This window comes from Daphnia pulicaria, chromosome 3 (genome assembly GCF_021234035.1).
Source record: "Daphnia pulicaria isolate SC F1-1A chromosome 3, SC_F0-13Bv2, whole genome shotgun sequence".
NCBI classification, from domain to species: domain Eukaryota; kingdom Metazoa; phylum Arthropoda; class Branchiopoda; order Diplostraca; family Daphniidae; genus Daphnia; species Daphnia pulicaria.
In genome coordinates this window covers 1,273,768-1,293,851 of record NC_060915.1, presented here as the reverse complement: position 1 = coordinate 1,293,851, position 20,084 = coordinate 1,273,768, and the positions used below count along the sequence as shown (strand labels likewise).

General features: G+C 37.5%; 48 pseudogenes; all 48 read right to left on the bottom strand.

Annotated features, from left to right (window-relative positions):
- Positions 1 to 69: 69 nt before the first annotated feature.
- Positions 70 to 188, bottom strand: LOC124334365 (annotated as a pseudogene).
- A 284-nt stretch (positions 189 to 472) lies between these two features.
- Positions 473 to 591, bottom strand: LOC124329915 (annotated as a pseudogene).
- Positions 592 to 1,005: 414 nt separating this feature from the next.
- On the bottom strand, positions 1,006 to 1,124 carry LOC124334237 (annotated as a pseudogene).
- Positions 1,125 to 1,408: 284 nt separating this feature from the next.
- LOC124331428 lies at positions 1,409 to 1,527 on the bottom strand (annotated as a pseudogene).
- A 284-nt stretch (positions 1,528 to 1,811) lies between these two features.
- LOC124331427 lies at positions 1,812 to 1,930 on the bottom strand (annotated as a pseudogene).
- Positions 1,931 to 2,344: 414 nt separating this feature from the next.
- LOC124334235 lies at positions 2,345 to 2,463 on the bottom strand (annotated as a pseudogene).
- Positions 2,464 to 2,747: 284 nt separating this feature from the next.
- Positions 2,748 to 2,866, bottom strand: LOC124331426 (annotated as a pseudogene).
- Positions 2,867 to 3,150: 284 nt separating this feature from the next.
- On the bottom strand, positions 3,151 to 3,269 carry LOC124334234 (annotated as a pseudogene).
- A 284-nt stretch (positions 3,270 to 3,553) lies between these two features.
- Positions 3,554 to 3,672, bottom strand: LOC124331425 (annotated as a pseudogene).
- Positions 3,673 to 3,956: 284 nt separating this feature from the next.
- LOC124331424 lies at positions 3,957 to 4,075 on the bottom strand (annotated as a pseudogene).
- Positions 4,076 to 4,489: 414 nt separating this feature from the next.
- On the bottom strand, positions 4,490 to 4,608 carry LOC124334233 (annotated as a pseudogene).
- Positions 4,609 to 4,892: 284 nt separating this feature from the next.
- On the bottom strand, positions 4,893 to 5,011 carry LOC124331423 (annotated as a pseudogene).
- A 284-nt stretch (positions 5,012 to 5,295) lies between these two features.
- On the bottom strand, positions 5,296 to 5,414 carry LOC124331422 (annotated as a pseudogene).
- Positions 5,415 to 5,699: 285 nt separating this feature from the next.
- Positions 5,700 to 5,818, bottom strand: LOC124335631 (annotated as a pseudogene).
- A 414-nt stretch (positions 5,819 to 6,232) lies between these two features.
- LOC124334232 lies at positions 6,233 to 6,351 on the bottom strand (annotated as a pseudogene).
- Positions 6,352 to 6,635: 284 nt separating this feature from the next.
- On the bottom strand, positions 6,636 to 6,754 carry LOC124331421 (annotated as a pseudogene).
- A 285-nt stretch (positions 6,755 to 7,039) lies between these two features.
- Positions 7,040 to 7,158, bottom strand: LOC124335630 (annotated as a pseudogene).
- Positions 7,159 to 7,442: 284 nt separating this feature from the next.
- On the bottom strand, positions 7,443 to 7,561 carry LOC124331420 (annotated as a pseudogene).
- A 284-nt stretch (positions 7,562 to 7,845) lies between these two features.
- LOC124334888 lies at positions 7,846 to 7,964 on the bottom strand (annotated as a pseudogene).
- A 283-nt stretch (positions 7,965 to 8,247) lies between these two features.
- LOC124331417 lies at positions 8,248 to 8,366 on the bottom strand (annotated as a pseudogene).
- A 284-nt stretch (positions 8,367 to 8,650) lies between these two features.
- LOC124331416 lies at positions 8,651 to 8,769 on the bottom strand (annotated as a pseudogene).
- Positions 8,770 to 9,183: 414 nt separating this feature from the next.
- LOC124334231 lies at positions 9,184 to 9,302 on the bottom strand (annotated as a pseudogene).
- A 284-nt stretch (positions 9,303 to 9,586) lies between these two features.
- LOC124331415 lies at positions 9,587 to 9,705 on the bottom strand (annotated as a pseudogene).
- A 285-nt stretch (positions 9,706 to 9,990) lies between these two features.
- LOC124335629 lies at positions 9,991 to 10,109 on the bottom strand (annotated as a pseudogene).
- A 285-nt stretch (positions 10,110 to 10,394) lies between these two features.
- On the bottom strand, positions 10,395 to 10,513 carry LOC124335628 (annotated as a pseudogene).
- Positions 10,514 to 10,797: 284 nt separating this feature from the next.
- LOC124331414 lies at positions 10,798 to 10,916 on the bottom strand (annotated as a pseudogene).
- A 284-nt stretch (positions 10,917 to 11,200) lies between these two features.
- LOC124331413 lies at positions 11,201 to 11,319 on the bottom strand (annotated as a pseudogene).
- Positions 11,320 to 11,604: 285 nt separating this feature from the next.
- Positions 11,605 to 11,723, bottom strand: LOC124335627 (annotated as a pseudogene).
- Positions 11,724 to 12,007: 284 nt separating this feature from the next.
- LOC124331412 lies at positions 12,008 to 12,126 on the bottom strand (annotated as a pseudogene).
- Positions 12,127 to 12,540: 414 nt separating this feature from the next.
- On the bottom strand, positions 12,541 to 12,659 carry LOC124334230 (annotated as a pseudogene).
- Positions 12,660 to 12,943: 284 nt separating this feature from the next.
- Positions 12,944 to 13,062, bottom strand: LOC124331411 (annotated as a pseudogene).
- Positions 13,063 to 13,347: 285 nt separating this feature from the next.
- Positions 13,348 to 13,466, bottom strand: LOC124335626 (annotated as a pseudogene).
- Positions 13,467 to 13,750: 284 nt separating this feature from the next.
- On the bottom strand, positions 13,751 to 13,869 carry LOC124331410 (annotated as a pseudogene).
- A 284-nt stretch (positions 13,870 to 14,153) lies between these two features.
- Positions 14,154 to 14,272, bottom strand: LOC124331409 (annotated as a pseudogene).
- A 285-nt stretch (positions 14,273 to 14,557) lies between these two features.
- On the bottom strand, positions 14,558 to 14,676 carry LOC124335625 (annotated as a pseudogene).
- A 284-nt stretch (positions 14,677 to 14,960) lies between these two features.
- On the bottom strand, positions 14,961 to 15,079 carry LOC124331408 (annotated as a pseudogene).
- Positions 15,080 to 15,364: 285 nt separating this feature from the next.
- Positions 15,365 to 15,483, bottom strand: LOC124335623 (annotated as a pseudogene).
- Positions 15,484 to 15,767: 284 nt separating this feature from the next.
- On the bottom strand, positions 15,768 to 15,886 carry LOC124331406 (annotated as a pseudogene).
- A 284-nt stretch (positions 15,887 to 16,170) lies between these two features.
- On the bottom strand, positions 16,171 to 16,289 carry LOC124331405 (annotated as a pseudogene).
- A 285-nt stretch (positions 16,290 to 16,574) lies between these two features.
- Positions 16,575 to 16,693, bottom strand: LOC124335622 (annotated as a pseudogene).
- Positions 16,694 to 16,977: 284 nt separating this feature from the next.
- LOC124331404 lies at positions 16,978 to 17,096 on the bottom strand (annotated as a pseudogene).
- A 284-nt stretch (positions 17,097 to 17,380) lies between these two features.
- On the bottom strand, positions 17,381 to 17,499 carry LOC124331403 (annotated as a pseudogene).
- A 414-nt stretch (positions 17,500 to 17,913) lies between these two features.
- LOC124331402 lies at positions 17,914 to 18,032 on the bottom strand (annotated as a pseudogene).
- A 284-nt stretch (positions 18,033 to 18,316) lies between these two features.
- LOC124331401 lies at positions 18,317 to 18,435 on the bottom strand (annotated as a pseudogene).
- A 284-nt stretch (positions 18,436 to 18,719) lies between these two features.
- LOC124331400 lies at positions 18,720 to 18,838 on the bottom strand (annotated as a pseudogene).
- A 284-nt stretch (positions 18,839 to 19,122) lies between these two features.
- LOC124331399 lies at positions 19,123 to 19,241 on the bottom strand (annotated as a pseudogene).
- Positions 19,242 to 19,525: 284 nt separating this feature from the next.
- LOC124331398 lies at positions 19,526 to 19,644 on the bottom strand (annotated as a pseudogene).
- A 284-nt stretch (positions 19,645 to 19,928) lies between these two features.
- On the bottom strand, positions 19,929 to 20,047 carry LOC124331397 (annotated as a pseudogene).
- Positions 20,048 to 20,084: the final 37 nt, after the last annotated feature.

Here is a 20,084-nt window from a genome sequence, read left to right as displayed (position 1 = left end):
TTGGACTGGTTACCATCGTGATTGAAAAAAAAATTTCAAGAAATTTGTTATTGAAAACAAACTATTCATCGCCAACGACATCCCGTATTCCCAAGCGGTCACCCTTCCAAGTACTAACGGGACTCGACGTAAATTAACTTCTGGGAGCTGACGAGACCAGGTGCGTTCTACGTGATATGGCCGTTGACATTCAAAAATGAAAAATTACCCTCCCAGTCCCAATGGATGAATAGAAAATCACTTCAAAGTGATAGAAATGTTTGTTCATTGAATTTGGACTCGTAACCATCGCGAATAAAAAAGCGCGATAAACTTTGAAAAACTCTCAATGGAATTGATCCAGAATCATTCTTATAGATGAATTGAACCTATCTCTGAGGCATTGAAATTTTTTATCTACGAATTTGGACTGGTAACCATCGTGATTGAAAAAAAATTTCAGGAAGTTTGTTATTGAAAACAAACTGTTCATCGCCAACGACATCCCGTATTCCCAAGCGGTCACCCTTTCAAGTACTAACGGAACTCGACGTAACTTAACTTCTGGGAGCTGACAAGACCAGGTGCGTTCTACGTGATATGGCCGTTGACATTCAACAATGAAAATTTACCCTCCCAGTCCCAATGGATGAATAGAAAATCACTTCGAAGTGATAGAAATGTTTGTTCATTGAATTTGGACTCGTAACCATCGCGAATAAAAAAGCGCGATAAACTTTGAAAAACTCGCAATGAAATTTATCCAGAATCATTCCTATAGATGAATTGAACCTATCTCTATGCCATTGATATTTTTGATCTACGAATTTGGACTGGTAACCATCGCGATTAAAAAACGCGATAAACTTTGAAAAACTCTCAATGGAATTGATCCAGAATCATTCTTATAGATGAATTGAACCTATCTCTAAGGCATTGAAATTTTTTATCTACGAATTTGGACTGGTAATTATCGTGATTGAAAAAAAATTTCAAGAAGTTTGTTATTGAAAACAAACTGTTCATCGCCAACGACATCCCGTATTCCCAAGCGGTCACCCTTCCAAGTACTAACGGGACTCGACGTAACTTAACTTCTGGGAGCTGACGAAACCAGGTGCGTTCTACGTGATATGGCCGTTGACATTCAAAAATGAAAATTTACCCTCCCAGTCCCAATGGATGAATAGAAAATCACTTCAAAGTGATAGAAATGTTTGTTCATTGAATTTGGACTCGTAACCATCGCGAATAAAAAAGCGCGATAAACTTTGAAAAACTCGCAATGAAATTTATCCAGAATCATTCAAATAGATGAATTGAACCTATCTCTATGCCATTGAAATTTTTTATCTAAGAATTTGGACTGGTAACCATCGTGATTGAAAAAAAATTTCAAGAAGTTTGTTATTGAAAACAAACTGTTCATCGCCAACGACATCCCGTATTCCCAAGCGGTCACCCTTCCAAGTACTAACGGGACTCGACGTAACTTAACTTCTGGGAGCTGACGAGACCAGGTGCGTTCTACGTGATATGGCCGTTGACATTCAAAAATGAAAATTTACCCTCCCAGTCCCAATGGATGAATAGAAAATCACTTCAAAGTGATAGAAATGTTTGTTCATTGAATTTGGACTCGTAACCATCGCGAATAAAAAAGCGCGATAAACTTTGAAAAACTCGCAATGAAATTTATCCAGAATCATTCAAATAGATGAATTGAACCTATCTCTATGCCATTGAAATTTTTTATCTAAGAATTTGGACTGGTAACCATCGTGATTGAAAAAAAATTCCAAGAAGTTTGTTATTGAAAACAAACTGTTCATCGCCAACGACATCCCGTATTCCCAAGCGGTCACCCTTCCAAGTACTAACGGGACTCGACGTAACTTAACTTCTGGGAGCTGACGAGACCAGGTGCGTTCTACGTGATATGGCCGTTGACATTCAAAAATGAAAATTTACCCTCCCAGTCCCAATGGATGAATAGAAAATCACTTCAAAGTGATAGAAATGTTTTTTCATTGAATTTGGACTCGTAACCATCGCGAATAAAAAAGCGCGATAAACTTTGAAAAACTCGCAATGAAATTTATCCAGAATCATTCCTATAGATGAATTGAACCTATCTCTATGCCATTGATATTTTTGATCTACGAATTTGGACTGGTAACCATCGCGATTAAAAAACGCGATAAACTTTGAAAAACTCTCAATGGAATTGATCCAGAATCATTCTTATAGATGAATTGAACCTATCTCTAAGGCATTGAAATTTTTTATCTACGAATTTGGACTGGTAATTATCGTGATTGAAAAAAAATTTCAAGAAGTTTGTTATTGAAAACAAACTGTTCATCGCCAACGACATCCCGTATTCCCAAGCGGTCACCCTTCCAAGTACTAACGGGACTCGACGTAACTTAACTTCTGGGAGCTGACGAAACCAGGTGCGTTCTACGTGATATGGCCGTTGACATTCAAAAATGAAAATTTACCCTCCCAGTCCCAATGGATGAATAGAAAATCACTTCAAAGGGATAGAAATGTTTGTTCATTGAATTTGGACTCGTAACCATCGCGAATAAAAAAGCGCGATAAACTTTGAAAAACTCGCAATGAAATTTATCCAGAATCATTCAAATAGATGAATTGAACCTATCTCTATGCCATTGAAATTTTTTATCTAAGAATTTGGACTGGTAACCATCGTGATTGAAAAAAAATTTCAAGAAGTTTGTTATTGAAAACAAACTGTTCATCGCCAACGACATCCCGTATTCCCAAGCGGTCACCCTTCCAAGTACTAACGGGACTCGACGTAACTTAACTTCTGGGAGCTGACGAGACCAGGTGCGTTCTACGTGATATGGCCGTTGACATTCAAAAATGAAAATTTACCCTCCCAGTCCCAATGGATGAATAGAAAATCACTTCAAAGTGATAGAAATGTTTGTTCATTGAATTTGGACTCGTAACCATCGCGAATAAAAAAGCGCGATAAACTTTGAAAAACTCGCAATGAAATTTATCCAGAATCATTCAAATAGATGAATTGAACCTATCTCTATGCCATTGAAATTTTTTATCTAAGAATTTGGACTGGTAACCATCGTGATTGAAAAAAAATTTCAAGAAGTTTGTTATTGAAAACAAACTGTTCATCGCCAACGACATCCCGTATTCCCAAGCGGTCACCCTTCCAAGTACTAACGGGACTCGACGTAACTTAACTTCTGGGAGCTGACGAAACCAGGTGCGTTCTACGTGATATGGCCGTTGACATTCAAAAATGAAAATTTACCCTCCCAGTCCCAATGGATGAATAGAAAATCACTTCAAAGTGATAGAAATGTTTGTTCATTGAATTTGGACTCGTAACCATCGCGAATAAAAAAGCGCGATAAACTTTGAAAAACTCGCAATGAAATTTATCCAGAATCATTCAAATAGATGAATTGAACCTATCTCTATGCCATTGAAATTTTTTATCTAAGAATTTGGACTGGTAACCATCGTGATTGAAAAAAAATTTCAAGAAGTTTGTTATTGAAAACAAACTGTTCATCGCCAACGACATCCCGTATTCCCAAGCGGTCACCCTTCCAAGTACTAACGGGACTCGACGTAACTTAACTTCTGGGAGCTGACGAGACCAGGTGCGTTCTACGTGATATGGCCGTTGACATTCAAAAATGAAAATTTACCCTCCCAGTCCCAATGGATGAATAGAAAATCACTTCAAAGTGATAGAAATGTTTGTTCATTGAATTTGGACTCGTAACCATCGCGAATAAAAAAGCGCGATAAACTTTGAAAAACTCGCAATGAAATTTATCCAGAATCATTCAAATAGATGAATTGAACCTATCTCTATGCCATTGAAATTTTTTATCTAAGAATTTGGACTGGTAACCATCGTGATTGAAAAAAAATTCCAAGAAGTTTGTTATTGAAAACAAACTGTTCATCGCCAACGACATCCCGTATTCCCAAGCGGTCACCCTTCCAAGTACTAACGGGACTCGACGTAACTTAACTTCTGGGAGCTGACGAGACCAGGTGCGTTCTACGTGATATGGCCGTTGACATTCAAAAATGAAAATTTACCCTCCCAGTCCCAATGGATGAATAGAAAATCACTTCAAAGTGATAGAAATGTTTTTTCATTGAATTTGGACTCGTAACCATCGCGAATAAAAAAGCGCGATAAACTTTGAAAAACTCGCAATGAAATTTATCCAGAATCATTCCTATAGATGAATTGAACCTATCTCTATGCCATTGATATTTTTGATCTACGAATTTGGACTGGTAACCATCGCGATTAAAAAACGCGATAAACTTTGAAAAACTCTCAATGGAATTGATCCAGAATCATTCTTATAGATGAATTGAACCTATCTCTAAGGCATTGAAATTTTTTATCTACGAATTTGGACTGGTAATTATCGTGATTGAAAAAAAATTTCAAGAAGTTTGTTATTGAAAACAAACTGTTCATCGCCAACGACATCCCGTATTCCCAAGCGGTCACCCTTCCAAGTACTAACGGGACTCGACGTAACTTAACTTCTGGGAGCTGACGAAACCAGGTGCGTTCTACGTGATATGGCCGTTGACATTCAAAAATGAAAATTTACCCTCCCAGTCCCAATGGATGAATAGAAAATCACTTCAAAGGGATAGAAATGTTTGTTCATTGAATTTGGACTCGTAACCATCGCGAATAAAAAAGCGCGATAAACTTTGAAAAACTCGCAATGAAATTTATCCAGAATCATTCAAATAGATGAATTGAACCTATCTCTATGCCATTGAAATTTTTTATCTAAGAATTTGGACTGGTAACCATCGTGATTGAAAAAAAATTTCAAGAAGTTTGTTATTGAAAACAAACTGTTCATCGCCAACGACATCCCGTATTCCCAAGCGGTCACCCTTCCAAGTACTAACGGGACTCGACGTAACTTAACTTCTGGGAGCTGACGAGACCAGGTGCGTTCTACGTGATATGGCCGTTGACATTCAAAAATGAAAATTTACCCTCCCAGTCCCAATGGATGAATAGAAAATCACTTCAAAGTGATAGAAATGTTTGTTCATTGAATTTGGACTCGTAACCATCGCGAATAAAAAAGCGCGATAAACTTTGAAAAACTCGCAATGAAATTTATCCAGAATCATTCAAATAGATGAATTGAACCTATCTCTATGCCATTGAAATTTTTTATCTAAGAATTTGGACTGGTAACCATCGTGATTGAAAAAAAATTTCAAGAAGTTTGTTATTGAAAACAAACTGTTCATCGCCAACGACATCCCGTATTCCCAAGCGGTCACCCTTCCAAGTACTAACGGGACTCGACGTAACTTAACTTCTGGGAGCTGACGAGACCAGGTGCGTTCTACGTGATATGGCCGTTGACATTCAAAAATGAAAAATTACCCTCCCATTCCCAATGGATGAATAGAAAATCACTTCAAAGTGATAGAAATGTTTGTTCATTGAATTTGGACTCGTAACCATCGCGAATAAAAAAGCGCGATAAACTTTGAAAAACTCTCAATGGAATTGATCCAGAATCATTCTTATAGATGAATTGAACCTATCTCTAAGGCATTGAAATTTTTTATCTACGAATTTGGACTGGTAACCATCGTGATTGAAAACAAATTTCAGGAAGTTTTTTTATTTTAAACAAACTGTTCATCGCCAACGACATCCCGTATTCCCAAGCGGTCACCCTTTCAAGTACTAACGGGACTCGACGTAACTTAACTTCTGGGAGCTGACAAGACCAGGTGCGTTCTACGTGATATGGCCGTTGACATTCAAAAATGAAAATTTACCCTCCCAGTCCCAATGGATGAATAGAAAATCACTTCAAAGTGATAGAAATGTTTTTTCATTGAATTTGGACTCGTAACCATCGCGAATAAAAAAGCGCGATAAACTTTGAAAAACTCGCAATGAAATTTATCCAGAATCATTCCTATAGATGAATTGAACCTATCTCTATGCCATTGATATTTTTGATCTACGAATTTGGACTGGTAACCATCGCGATTAAAAAACGCGATAAACTTTGAAAAACTCTCAATGGAATTGATCCAGAATCATTCTTATAGATGAATTGAACCTATCTCTAAGGCATTGAAATTTTTTATCTACGAATTTGGACTGGTAATTATCGTGATTGAAAAAAAATTTCAAGAAGTTTGTTATTGAAAACAAACTGTTCATCGCCAACGACATCCCGTATTCCCAAGCGGTCACCCTTCCAAGTACTAACGGGACTCGACGTAACTTAACTTCTGGGAGCTGACGAAACCAGGTGCGTTCTACGTGATATGGCCGTTGACATTCAAAAATGAAAATTTACCCTCCCAGTCCCAATGGATGAATAGAAAATCACTTCAAAGGGATAGAAATGTTTGTTCATTGAATTTGGACTCGTAACCATCGCGAATAAAAAAGCGCGATAAACTTTGAAAAACTCGCAATGAAATTTATCCAGAATCATTCAAATAGATGAATTGAACCTATCTCTATGCCATTGAAATTTTTTATCTAAGAATTTGGACTGGTAACCATCGTGATTGAAAAAAAATTTCAAGAAGTTTGTTATTGAAAACAAACTGTTCATCGCCAACGACATCCCGTATTCCCAAGCGGTCACCCTTCCAAGTACTAACGGGACTCGACGTAACTTAACTTCTGGGAGCTGACGAGACCAGGTGCGTTCTACGTGATATGGCCGTTGACATTCAAAAATGAAAAATTACCCTCCCATTCCCAATGGATGAATAGAAAATCACTTCAAAGTGATAGAAATGTTTGTTCATTGAATTTGGACTCGTAACCATCGCGAATAAAAAAGCGCGATAAACTTTGAAAAACTCTCAATGGAATTGATCCAGAATCATTCTTATAGATGAATTGAACCTATCTCTAAGGCATTGAAATTTTTTATCTACGAATTTGGACTGGTAACCATCGTGATTGAAAACAAATTTCAGGAAGTTTTTTTATTTTAAACAAACTGTTCATCGCCAACGACATCCCGTATTCCCAAGCGGTCACCCTTTCAAGTACTAACGGGACTCGACGTAACTTAACTTCTGGGAGCTGACAAGACCAGGTGCGTTCTACGTGATATGGCCGTTGACATTCAAAAATGAAAATTTACCCTCCCAGTCCCAATGGATGAATAGAAAATCACTTCAAAGTGATAGAAATGTTTGTTCATTGAATTTGGACTCGTAACCATCGCGAATAAAAAAGCGCGATAAACTTTGAAAAACTCGCAATGAAATTTATCCAGAATCATTCAAATAGATGAATTGAACCTATCTCTATGCCATTGAAATTTTTTATCTAAGAATTTGGACTGGTAACCATCGTGATTGAAAAAAAATTTCAAGAAGTTTGTTATTGAAAACAAACTGTTCATCGCCAACGACATCCCGTATTCCCAAGCGGTCACCCTTCCAAGTACTAACGGGACTCGACGTAACTTAACTTCTGGGAGCTGACGAGACCAGGTGCGTTCTACGTGATATGGCCGTTGACATTCAAAAATGAAAATTTACCCTCCCAGTCCCAATGGATGAATAGAAAATCACTTCAAAGTGATAGAAATGTTTGTTCATTGAATTTGGACTCGTAACCATCGCGAATAAAAAAGCGCGATAAACTTTGAAAAACTCGCAATGAAATTTATCCAGAATCATTCAAATAGATGAATTGAACCTATCTCTATGCCATTGAAATTTTTTATCTAAGAATTTCGACTGGTAACCATCGTGATTGAAAAAAAATTTCAAGAAGTTTGTTATTGAAAACAAACTGTTCATCGCCAACGACATCCCCTATTCCCAAGCGGTCACCCTTCCAAGTACTAACGGGACTCGACGTAACTTAACTTCTGGGAGCTGACGAGACCAGGTGCGTTCTACGTGATATGGCCGTTGACATTCAAAATGAAAATTTACCCTCCCAGTCCCAATGGATGAATAGAAAATCACTTCAAAGTGATAGAAATGTTTGTTCATTGAATTTGGACTCGTAACCATCGCGAATAAAAAAGCGCGATAAACTTTGAAAAACTCGCAATGAAATTTATCCAGAATCATTCAAATAGATGAATTGAACCTATCTCTATGCCATTGAAATTTTTTATCTAAGAATTTGGACTGGTAACCATCGTGATTGAAAAAAAATTTCAAGAAGTTTGTTATTGAAAACAAACTGTTCATCGCCAACGACATCCCGTATTCCCAAGCGGTCACCCTTCCAAGTACTAACGGGACTCGACGTAACTTAACTTCTGGGAGCTGACGAGACCAGGTGCGTTCTACGTGATATGGCCGTTGACATTCAAAAATGAAAAATTACCCTCCCATTCCCAATGGATGAATAGAAAATCACTTCAAAGTGATAGAAATGTTTGTTCATTGAATTTGGACTCGTAACCATCGCGAATAAAAAAGCGCGATAAACTTTGAAAAACTCTCAATGGAATTGATCCAGAATCATTCAAATAGATGAATTGAACCTATCTCTATGCCATTGAAATTTTTTATCTAAGAATTTGGACTGGTAACCATCGTGATTGAAAAAAAATTTCAAGAAGTTTGTTATTGAAAACAAACTGTTCATCGCCAACGACATCCCGTATTCCCAAGCGGTCACCCTTCCAAGTACTAACGGGACTCGACGTAACTTAACTTCTGGGAGCTGACGAGACCAGGTGCGTTCTACGTGATATGGCCGTTGACATTCAAAAATGAAAATTTACCCTCCCAGTCCCAATGGATGAATAGAAAATCACTTCAAAGTGATAGAAATGTTTTTTCATTGAATTTGGACTCGTAACCATCGCGAATAAAAAAGCGCGATAAACTTTGAAAAACTCGCAATGAAATTTATCCAGAATCATTCCTATAGATGAATTGAACCTATCTCTATGCCATTGATATTTTTGATCTACGAATTTGGACTGGTAACCATCGCGATTAAAAAACGCGATAAACTTTGAAAAACTCTCAATGGAATTGATCCAGAATCATTCTTATAGATGAATTGAACCTATCTCTAAGGCATTGAAATTTTTTATCTACGAATTTGGACTGGTAATTATCGTGATTGAAAAAAAATTTCAAGAAGTTTGTTATTGAAAACAAACTGTTCATCGCCAACGACATCCCGTATTCCCAAGCGGTCACCCTTCCAAGTACTAACGGGACTCGACGTAACTTAACTTCTGGGAGCTGACGAAACCAGGTGCGTTCTACGTGATATGGCCGTTGACATTCAAAAATGAAAATTTACCCTCCCAGTCCCAATGGATGAATAGAAAATCACTTCAAAGGGATAGAAATGTTTGTTCATTGAATTTGGACTCGTAACCATCGCGAATAAAAAAGCGCGATAAACTTTGAAAAACTCGCAATGAAATTTATCCAGAATCATTCAAATAGATGAATTGAACCTATCTCTATGCCATTGAAATTTTTTATCTAAGAATTTGGACTGGTAACCATCGTGATTGAAAAAAAATTTCAAGAAGTTTGTTATTGAAAACAAACTGTTCATCGCCAACGACATCCCGTATTCCCAAGCGGTCACCCTTCCAAGTACTAACGGGACTCGACGTAACTTAACTTCTGGGAGCTGACGAGACCAGGTGCGTTCTACGTGATATGGCCGTTGACATTCAAAAATGAAAAATTACCCTCCCATTCCCAATGGATGAATAGAAAATCACTTCAAAGTGATAGAAATGTTTGTTCATTGAATTTGGACTCGTAACCATCGCGAATAAAAAAGCGCGATAAACTTTGAAAAACTCTCAATGGAATTGATCCAGAATCATTCTTATAGATGAATTGAACCTATCTCTAAGGCATTGAAATTTTTTATCTACGAATTTGGACTGGTAACCATCGTGATTGAAAACAAATTTCAGGAAGTTTTTTTATTTTAAACAAACTGTTCATCGCCAACGACATCCCGTATTCCCAAGCGGTCACCCTTTCAAGTACTAACGGGACTCGACGTAACTTAACTTCTGGGAGCTGACAAGACCAGGTGCGTTCTACGTGATATGGCCGTTGACATTCAAAAATGAAAATTTACCCTCCCAGTCCCAATGGATGAATAGAAAATCACTTCAAAGTGATAGAAATGTTTGTTCATTGAATTTGGACTCGTAACCATCGCGAATAAAAAAGCGCGATAAACTTTGAAAAACTCTCAATGGAATTGATCCAGAATCATTCTTATAGATGAATTGAACCTATCTCTAAGGCATTGAAATTTTTTATCTACGAATTTGGACTGGTAACCATCGTGATTGAAAACAAATTTCAGGAAGTTTTTTTATTTTAAACAAACTGTTCATCGCCAACGACATCCCGTATTCCCAAGCGGTCACCCTTTCAAGTACTAACGGGACTCGACGTAACTTAACTTCTGGGAGCTGACAAGACCAGGTGCGTTCTACGTGATATGGCCGTTGACATTCAAAAATGAAAATTTACCCTCCCAGTCCCAATGGATGAATAGAAAATCACTTCAAAGTGATAGAAATGTTTGTTCATTGAATTTGGACTCGTAACCATCGCGAATAAAAAAGCGCGATAAACTTTGAAAAACTCGCAATGAAATTTATCCAGAATCATTCAAATAGATGAATTGAACCTATCTCTATGCCATTGAAATTTTTTATCTAAGAATTTGGACTGGTAACCATCGTGATTGAAAAAAAATTTCAAGAAGTTTGTTATTGAAAACAAACTGTTCATCGCCAACGACATCCCGTATTCCCAAGCGGTCACCCTTCCAAGTACTAACGGGACTCGACGTAACTTAACTTCTGGGAGCTGACGAGACCAGGTGCGTTCTACGTGATATGGCCGTTGACATTCAAAAATGAAAATTTACCCTCCCAGTCCCAATGGATGAATAGAAAATCACTTCAAAGTGATAGAAATGTTTGTTCATTGAATTTGGACTCGTAACCATCGCGAATAAAAAAGCGCGATAAACTTTGAAAAACTCGCAATGAAATTTATCCAGAATCATTCAAATAGATGAATTGAACCTATCTCTATGCCATTGAAATTTTTTATCTAAGAATTTGGACTGGTAACCATCGTGATTGAAAAAAAATTTCAAGAAGTTTGTTATTGAAAACAAACTGTTCATCGCCAACGACATCCCGTATTCCCAAGCGGTCACCCTTCCAAGTACTAACGGGACTCGACGTAACTTAACTTCTGGGAGCTGACGAGACCAGGTGCGTTCTACGTGATATGGCCGTTGACATTCAAAAATGAAAAATTACCCTCCCATTCCCAATGGATGAATAGAAAATCACTTCAAAGTGATAGAAATGTTTGTTCATTGAATTTGGACTCGTAACCATCGCGAATAAAAAAGCGCGATAAACTTTGAAAAACTCTCAATGGAATTGATCCAGAATCATTCTTATAGATGAATTGAACCTATCTCTAAGGCATTGAAATTTTTTATCTACGAATTTGGACTGGTAACCATCGTGATTGAAAACAAATTTCAGGAAGTTTTTTTATTTTAAACAAACTGTTCATCGCCAACGACATCCCGTATTCCCAAGCGGTCACCCTTTCAAGTACTAACGGGACTCGACGTAACTTAACTTCTGGGAGCTGACAAGACCAGGTGCGTTCTACGTGATATGGCCGTTGACATTCAAAAATGAAAATTTACCCTCCCAGTCCCAATGGATGAATAGAAAATCACTTCAAAGTGATAGAAATGTTTGTTCATTGAATTTGGACTCGTAACCATCGCGAATAAAAAAGCGCGATAAACTTTGAAAAACTCGCAATGAAATTTATCCAGAATCATTCAAATAGATGAATTGAACCTATCTCTATGCCATTGAAATTTTTTATCTAAGAATTTGGACTGGTAACCATCGTGATTGAAAAAAAATTTCAAGAAGTTTGTTATTGAAAACAAACTGTTCATCGCCAACGACATCCCGTATTCCCAAGCGGTCACCCTTCCAAGTACTAACGGGACTCGACGTAACTTAACTTCTGGGAGCTGACGAGACCAGGTGCGTTCTACGTGATATGGCCGTTGACATTCAAAAATGAAAATTTACCCTCCCAGTCCCAATGGATGAATAGAAAATCACTTCAAAGTGATAGAAATGTTTGTTCATTGAATTTGGACTCGTAACCATCGCGAATAAAAAAGCGCGATAAACTTTGAAAAACTCGCAATGAAATTTATCCAGAATCATTCCTATAGATGAATTGAACCTATCTCTATGCCATTGATATTTTTGATCTACGAATTTGGACTGGTAACCATCGCGATTAAAAAACGCGATAAACTTTGAAAAACTCTCAATGGAATTGATCCAGAATCATTCTTATAGATGAATTGAACCTATCTCTAAGGCATTGAAATTTTTTATCTACGAATTTGGACTGGTAATTATCGTGATTGAAAAAAAATTTCAAGAAGTTTGTTATTGAAAACAAACTGTTCATCGCCAACGACATCCCGTATTCCCAAGCGGTCACCCTTCCAAGTACTAACGGGACTCGACGTAACTTAACTTCTGGGAGCTGACGAAACCAGGTGCGTTCTACGTGATATGGCCGTTGACATTCAAAAATGAAAATTTACCCTCCCAGTCCCAATGGATGAATAGAAAATCACTTCAAAGGGATAGAAATGTTTGTTCATTGAATTTGGACTCGTAACCATCGCGAATAAAAAAGCGCGATAAACTTTGAAAAACTCGCAATGAAATTTATCCAGAATCATTCAAATAGATGAATTGAACCTATCTCTATGCCATTGAAATTTTTTATCTAAGAATTTGGACTGGTAACCATCGTGATTGAAAAAAAATTTCAAGAAGTTTGTTATTGAAAACAAACTGTTCATCGCCAACGACATCCCGTATTCCCAAGCGGTCACCCTTCCAAGTACTAACGGGACTCGACGTAACTTAACTTCTGGGAGCTGACGAGACCAGGTGCGTTCTACGTGATATGGCCGTTGACATTCAAAAATGAAAAATTACCCTCCCATTCCCAATGGATGAATAGAAAATCACTTCAAAGTGATAGAAATGTTTGTTCATTGAATTTGGACTCGTAACCATCGCGAATAAAAAAGCGCGATAAACTTTGAAAAACTCTCAATGGAATTGATCCAGAATCATTCTTATAGATGAATTGAACCTATCTCTAAGGCATTGAAATTTTTTATCTACGAATTTGGACTGGTAACCATCGTGATTGAAAACAAATTTCAGGAAGTTTTTTTATTTTAAACAAACTGTTCATCGCCAACGACATCCCGTATTCCCAAGCGGTCACCCTTTCAAGTACTAACGGGACTCGACGTAACTTAACTTCTGGGAGCTGACAAGACCAGGTGCGTTCTACGTGATATGGCCGTTGACATTCAAAAATGAAAATTTACCCTCCCAGTCCCAATGGATGAATAGAAAATCACTTCAAAGTGATAGAAATGTTTGTTCATTGAATTTGGACTCGTAACCATCGCGAATAAAAAAGCGCGATAAACTTTGAAAAACTCGCAATGAAATTTATCCAGAATCATTCAAATAGATGAATTGAACCTATCTCTATGCCATTAAAATTTTTTATCTAAGAATTTGGACTGGTAACCATCGTGATTGAAAAAAAATTTCAAGAAGTTTGTTATTGAAAACAAACTGTTCATCGCCAACGACATCCCGTATTCCCAAGCGGTCACCCTTCCAAGTACTAACGGGACTCGACGTAACTTAACTTCTGGGAGCTGACGAGACCAGGTGCGTTCTACGTGATATGGCCGTTGACATTCAAAAATGAAAATTTACCCTCCCAGTCCCAATGGATGAATAGAAAATCACTTCAAAGTGATAGAAATGTTTGTTCATTGAATTTGGACTCGTAACCATCGCGAATAAAAAAGCGCGATAAACTTTGAAAAACTCGCAATGAAATTTATCCAGAATCATTCAAATAGATGAATTGAACCTATCTCTATGCCATTGAAATTTTTTATCTAAGAATTTGGACTGGTAACCATCGTGATTGAAAAAAAATTTCAAGAAGTTTGTTATTGAAAACAAACTGTTCATCGCCAACGACATCCCGTATTCCCAAGCGGTCACCCTTCCAAGTACTAACGGGACTCGACGTAACTTAACTTCTGGGAGCTGACGAGACCAGGTGCGTTCTACGTGATATGGCCGTTGACATTCAAAAATGAAAAATTACCCTCCCATTCCCAATGGATGAATAGAAAATCACTTCAAAGTGATAGAAATGTTTGTTCATTGAATTTGGACTCGTAACCATCGCGAATAAAAAAGCGCGATAAACTTTGAAAAACTCTCAATGGAATTGATCCAGAATCATTCTTATAGATGAATTGAACCTATCTCTAAGGCATTGAAATTTTTTATCTACGAATTTGGACTGGTAACCATCGTGATTGAAAACAAATTTCAGGAAGTTTTTTTATTTTAAACAAACTGTTCATCGCCAACGACATCCCGTATTCCCAAGCGGTCACCCTTTCAAGTACTAACGGGACTCGACGTAACTTAACTTCTGGGAGCTGACAAGACCAGGTGCGTTCTACGTGATATGGCCGTTGACATTCAAAAATGAAAATTTACCCTCCCAGTCCCAATGGATGAATAGAAAATCACTTCAAAGTGATAGAAATGTTTGTTCATTGAATTTGGACTCGTAACCATCGCGAATAAAAAAGCGCGATAAACTTTGAAAAACTCGCAATGAAATTTATCCAGAATCATTCAAATAGATGAATTGAACCTATCTCTATGCCATTGAAATTTTTTATCTAAGAATTTGGACTGGTAACCATCGTGATTGAAAAAAAATTTCAAGAAGTTTGTTATTGAAAACAAACTGTTCATCGCCAACGACATCCCGTATTCCCAAGCGGTCACCCTTCCAAGTACTAACGGGACTCGACGTAACTTAACTTCTGGGAGCTGACGAGACCAGGTGCGTTCTACGTGATATGGCCGTTGACATTCAAAAATGAAAAATTACCCTCCCATTCCCAATGGATGAATAGAAAATCACTTCAAAGTGATAGAAATGTTTGTTCATTGAATTTGGACTCGTAACCATCGCGAATAAAAAAGCGCGATAAACTTTGAAAAACTCTCAATGGAATTGATCCAGAATCATTCTTATAGATGAATTGAACCTATCTCTAAGGCATTGAAATTTTTTATCTACGAATTTGGACTGGTAACCATCGTGATTGAAAACAAATTTCAGGAAGTTTTTTTATTTTAAACAAACTGTTCATCGCCAACGACATCCCGTATTCCCAAGCGGTCACCCTTTCAAGTACTAACGGGACTCGACGTAACTTAACTTCTGGGAGCTGACAAGACCAGGTGCGTTCTACGTGATATGGCCGTTGACATTCAAAAATGAAAATTTACCCTCCCAGTCCCAATGGATGAATAGAAAATCACTTCAAAGTGATAGAAATGTTTGTTCATTGAATTTGGACTCGTAACCATCGCGAATAAAAAAGCGCGATAAACTTTGAAAAACTCGCAATGAAATTTATCCAGAATCATTCAAATAGATGAATTGAACCTATCTCTATGCCATTGAAATTTTTTATCTAAGAATTTGGACTGGTAACCATCGTGATTGAAAAAAAATTTCAAGAAGTTTGTTATTGAAAACAAACTGTTCATCGCCAACGACATCCCGTATTCCCAAGCGGTCACCCTTCCAAGTACTAACGGGACTCGACGTAACTTAACTTCTGGGAGCTGACGAGACCAGGTGCGTTCTACGTGATATGGCCGTTGACATTCAAAAATGAAAATTTACCCTCCCAGTCCCAATGGATGAATAGAAAATCACTTCAAAGTGATAGAAATGTTTGTTCATTGAATTTGGACTCGTAACCATCGCGAATAAAAAAGCGCGATAAACTTTGAAAAACTCGCAATGAAATTTATCCAGAATCATTCAAATAGATGAATTGAACCTATCTCTATGCCATTGAAATTTTTTATCTAAGAATTTGGACTGGTAACCATCGTGATTGAAAAAAAATTTCAAGAAGTTTGTTATTGAAAACAAACTGTTCATCGCCAACGACATCCCGTATTCCCAAGCGGTCACCCTTCCAAGTACTAACGGGACTCGACGTAACTTAACTTCTGGGAGCTGACGAGACCAGGTGCGTTCTACGTGATATGGCCGTTGACATTCAAAAATGAAAAATTACCCTCCCATTCCCAATGGATGAATAGAAAATCACTTCAAAGTGATAGAAATGTTTGTTCATTGAATTTGGACTCGTAACCATCGCGAATAAAAAAGCGCGATAAACTTTGAAAAACTCTCAATGGAATTGATCCAGAATCATTCTTATAGATGAATTGAACCTATCTCTAAGGCATTGAAATTTTTTATCTACGAATTTGGACGGGTAACCATCGTGATTGAAAACAAATTTCAGGAAGTTTTTTTATTTTAAACAAACTGTTCATCGCCAACGACATCCCGTATTCCCAAGCGGTCACCCTTTCAAGTACTAACGGGACTCGACGTAACTTAACTTCTGGGAGCTGACAAGACCAGGTGCGTTCTACGTGATATGGCCGTTGACATTCAAAAATGAAAATTTACCCTCCCAGTCCCAATGGATGAATAGAAAATCACTTCAAAGTGATAGAAATGTTTGTTCATTGAATTTGGACTCGTAACCATCGCGAATAAAAAAGCGCGATAAACTTTGAAAAACTCGCAATGAAATTTATCCAGAATCATTCAAATAGATGAATTGAACCTATCTCTATGCCATTGAAATTTTTTATCTAAGAATTTGGACTGGTAACCATCGTGATTGAAAAAAAATTTCAAGAAGTTTGTTATTGAAAACAAACTGTTCATCGCCAACGACATCCCGTATTCCCAAGCGGTCACCCTTCCAAGTACTAACGGGACTCGACGTAACTTAACTTCTGGGAGCTGACGAGACCAGGTGCGTTCTACGTGATATGGCCGTTGACATTCAAAAATGAAAATTTACCCTCCCAGTCCCAATGGATGAATAGAAAATCACTTCAAAGTGATAGAAATGTTTGTTCATTGAATTTGGACTCGTAACCATCGCGAATAAAAAAGCGCGATAAACTTTGAAAAACTCGCAATGAAATTTATGCAGAATCATTCAAATAGATGAATTGAACCTATCTCTATGCCATTGAAATTTTTTATCTAAGAATTTGGACTGGTAACCATCGTGATTGAAAAAAAATTTCAAGAAGTTTGTTATTGAAAACAAACTGTTCATCGCCAACGACATCCCGTATTCCCAAGCGGTCACCCTTCCAAGTACTAACGGGACTCGACGTAACTTAACTTCTGGGAGCTGACGAGACCAGGTGCGTTCTACGTGATATGGCCGTTGACATTCAAAAATGAAAATTTACCCTCCCAGTCCCAATGGATGAATAGAAAATCACTTCAAAGTGATAGAAATGTTTTTTCATTGAATTTGGACTCGTAACCATCGCGAATAAAAAAGCGCGATAAACTTTGAAAAACTCGCAATGAAATTTATCCAGAATCATTCCTATAGATGAATTGAACCTATCTCTATGCCATTGATATTTTTGATCTACGAATTTGGACTGGTAACCATCGCGATTAAAAAACGCGATAAACTTTGAAAAACTCTCAATGGAATTGATCCAGAATCATTCTTATAGATGAATTGAACCTATCTCTAAGGCATTGAAATTTTTTATCTACGAATTTGGACTGGTAATTATCGTGATTGAAAAAAAATTTCAAGAAGTTTGTTATTGAAAACAAACTGTTCATCGCCAACGACATCCCGTATTCCCAAGCGGTCACCCTTCCAAGTACTAACGGGACTCGACGTAACTTAACTTCTGGGAGCTGACGAGACCAGGTGCGTTCTACGTGATATGGCCGTTGACATTCAAAAATGAAAATTTACCCTCCCAGTCCCAATGGATGAATAGAAAATCACTTCAAAGTGATAGAAATGTTTGTTCATTGAATTTGGACTCGTAACCATCGCGAATAAAAAAGCGCGATAAACTTTGAAAAACTCGCAATGAAATTTATCCAGAATCATTCAAATAGATGAATTGAACCTATCTCTATGCCATTGAAATTTTTTATCTAAGAATTTGGACTGGTAACCATCGTGATTGAAAAAAAATTTCAAGAAGTTTGTTATTGAAAACAAACTGTTCATCGCCAACGACATCCCGTATTCCCAAGCGGTCACCCTTCCAAGTACTAACGGGACTCGACGTAACTTAACTTCTGGGAGCTGACGAGACCAGGTGCGTTCTACGTGATATGGCCGTTGACATTCAAAAATGAAAATTTACCCTCCCAGTCCCAATGGATGAATAGAAAATCACTTCAAAGTGATAGAAATGTTTGTTCATTGAATTTGGACTCGTAACCATCGCGAATAAAAAAGCACGATAAACTTTGAAAAACTCGCAATGAAATTTATCCAGAATCATTCAAATAGATGAATTGAACCTATCTCTAAGGCATTGAAATTTTTTATCTACGAATTTGGACTGGTAACCATCGTGATTGAAAAAAAATTTCAAGAAGTTTGTTATTGAAAACAAACTGTTCATCGCCAACGACATCCCGTATTCCCAAGCGGTCACCCTTCCAAGTACTAACGGGACTCGACGTAACTTAACTTCTGGGAGCTGACGAGACCAGGTGCGTTCTACGTGATATGGCCGTTGACATTCAAAAATGAAAATTTACCCTCCCATTCCCAATGGATGAATAGAAAATCACTTCAAAGTGATAGAAATGTTTGTTCATTGAATTTGGACTCGTAACCATCGCGAATAAAAAAGCGCGATAAACTTTGAAAAACTCTCAATGGAATTGATCCAGAATCATTCTTATAGATGAATTGAACCTATCTCTAAGGCATTGAAATTTTTTATCTACGAATTTGGACTGGTAACCATCGTGATTGAAAAAAAATTTCAAGAAGTTTGTTATTGAAAACAAACTGTTCATCGCCAACGACATCCCGTATTCCCAAGCGGTCACCCTTCCAAGTACTAACGGGACTCGACGTAACTTAACTTCTGGGAGCTGACGAGACCAGGTGCGTTCTACGTGATATGGCCGTTGACATTCAAAAATGAAAATTTACCCTCCCAGTCCCAATGGATGAATAGAAAATCACTTCAAAGTGATAGAAATGTTTGTTCATTGAATTTGGACTCGTAACCATCGCGAATAAAAAAGCGCGATAAACTTTGAAAAACTCGCAATGAAATTTATCCAGAATCATTCAAATAGATGAATTGAACCTATCTCTATGCCATTGAAATTTTTTATCTAAGAATTTGGACTGGTAACCATCGTGATTGAAAAAAAATTTCAAGAAGTTTGTTATTGAAAACAAACTGTTCATCGCCAACGACATCCCGTATTCCCAAGCGGTCACCCTTCCAAGTACTAACGGGACTCGACGTAACTTAACTTCTGGGAGCTGACGAGACCAGGTGCGTTCTACGTGATATGGCCGTTGACATTCAAAAATGAAAATTTACCCTCCCAGTCCCAATGGATGAATAGAAAATCACTTCAAAGTGATAGAAATGTTTGTTCATTGAATTTGGACTCGTAACCATCGCGAATAAAAAAGCGCGATAAACTTTGAAAAACTCGCAATGAAATTTATCCAGAATCATTCAAATAGATGAATTGAACCTATCTCTAAGGCATTGAAATTTTTTATCTACGAATTTGGACTGGTAACCATCGTGATTGAAAAAAAATTTCAAGAAGTTTGTTATTGAAAACAAACTGTTCATCGCCAACGACATCCCGTATTCCCAAGCGGTCACCCTTCCAAGTACTAACGGGACTCGACGTAACTTAACTTCTGGGAGCTGACGAGACCAGGTGCGTTCTACGTGATATGGCCGTTGACATTCAAAAATGAAAATTTACCCTCCCATTCCCAATGG